Source organism: Solanum tuberosum, unplaced genomic scaffold, assembly GCF_000226075.1.
Source record: "Solanum tuberosum cultivar DM 1-3 516 R44 unplaced genomic scaffold, SolTub_3.0 scf00015, whole genome shotgun sequence".
NCBI lineage: Eukaryota > Viridiplantae > Streptophyta > Magnoliopsida > Solanales > Solanaceae > Solanum > Solanum tuberosum.
Window position 1 is genome coordinate 343,158 of NW_006238941.1, and position 1,985 is coordinate 345,142.

At 41.9% G+C, this 1,985-nt stretch overlaps 1 pseudogene; it reads right to left on the reverse strand.

Moving 5' to 3' along the window:
• LOC102595810 (signal recognition particle subunit SRP72-like) overlaps positions 1-1,985 on the reverse strand; it is a 66,577-nt pseudogene that overhangs the window by 56,056 nt on the left and 8,536 nt on the right.

The following is a 1,985-nucleotide window of genomic DNA, read 5'->3' on the forward strand; positions in this document are numbered from 1 at the left end:
ACCCCCCCCCCATTTAATTCCCCCCCCCCCCCCCCTCTCTCCAAACCAAACCAAATCAACGAGAAGACATTAAGACTTGAAAGAAAAAGGCAAGTAACAATTATAACCAATCAAAGACACAGAAGCATTATTCGCACGATCCTGAAAATTGGAATGGCTAAAAAAAAAAACTTTCTTTCTTGTATAAAGAACCGTAAACTCCATTTTACATACTGTTAAAATAGAAATAAGTATTTCCTACTTAGAATAGGAATAGGAATCCTGGTTGGAAAAGGATTCCAATGTAGTGTCTATAAATAGGGTCTCAATGTAACTATTTAGATACACAATTCAATAATATTTTTCCCATATATTTCTCACATGGTATCAGAGCATTGGTGAGAAACTTCAAGTCACCGTGTCAAATTCCGGCGACGACAGTTGGGACTGATTTGTGTCATCTTTCGTTCTGAAGGTGTTGTGCGAAAGACAACACCATCACGAGACTCGGGAAGCTCAGGCGACCAAACCCCAATTAGATCCACCGGAAAACAGCCCCTCACGCGCCTCCACGTGCCGTTCAAAGGTGGAAGTTTTCTGGCAAGATCTGGTCACGCGTTGGCGCGTGAGTGCTGCTCCGGTCATCTGTTTTCGAGCAGTTTTATTCTGTTGGGGTCGTCCAGTATTCCCGACCAGAACCCAGTCAGTTTTCTCCAGATCCAATCACCGGAATTAGGGTTCCGGTGATTTTCAGGCAGTTTCCGGCGAAAGCAGACCACTGTAGGGCAGTTTCCGGCAAGTTCCCGGTAAAATCAGAATTTTCAGGCCACTGTGGGCAGATTCCGGCAGCTTCCAATATTTTCAGACCACTGTAGCAGTTTCTGTCAATTTCCAGCATACATACCAGTCTATGGAGAATCAACGAAGGAGAGAACGTTTTGGAAAATCTCGATCCAAGTGTAGTCATTGTCAAAAACCTAGACACACTCGTGACGTATGTTATATTTTGCATGGTCCACCACCCAGTTATGATCCTATTGTTCTAAAGGAATATAATGAGCTCCTTCGAAATCGCGCAAGTAAACAACGTTTTGGAAAACCTCGATCCAAGTGTAGTCATTGCCATAAACCTGGACATACTCGTGACATATGTTATATTTTGCATGGTCCACCACCCAGTTATGATCCTATTGTTCTAAAGGAATATAATGAGCTCCTTCGAAATCGCGCAAGTAAACAACGTTTTGGAAAACCTCGATCCAAGATCGTGCAAATAAACAAACGTCTCCACAAGTAGTTTCGGTTGCACAACCTGATGTTTCTGTTGCAGGTAATTCATTTATTTGTGTGTCACAGTCTAGCACTCTTGGATCATGGGTCATAGACTCAGGGGCTTCTGATCATATCTCTGGTAATAAATCACTATTGTCTGATATTGTTTATTCACAATCTCTTCCAGCTATTACTTTAGCCAATGGGATCCAAACAAAACCAAAAGGGGTTGGAAAAGCCAAACCCGTATCTTCTGTCACCCTAGACTCTGTTCTTTATGTCCCTGGTTCTCCTTTTAATCTAGCATCGGTTAGTCGTTTGACGAAAGCCCTACATTGTAGCATAACCTTTTTTGATGATTTTTTTCTCATGCAGGACCGCAGTACGGGACAGATGATTGGAACAGGACATGAATCACAAGGCCTTTACTATCTTACCTCTTCAAATTCCTTAACAGCATGCTCCGTTACAGATTCCTCATATCTAATTCACAAACGTTTGGGACATCCAAGTCTATCCAAACTGCAAAAGATGGTGCCTAGTTTGTCTAGTTTATCCACATTAGATTGTGAGTCGTGTCAACTTGGGAAACACACTCGTGCTACATTTTCACGTAGTACTGAGGGTCGTTCAGAGTCTATTTTTTCATTAGTTCATTCTGATATTTGGGGTCCTAGTAGAGTCAGTTCCACCTTAGGATTTCGTTATTTTGTTAGTTTCATTGATGATTATTC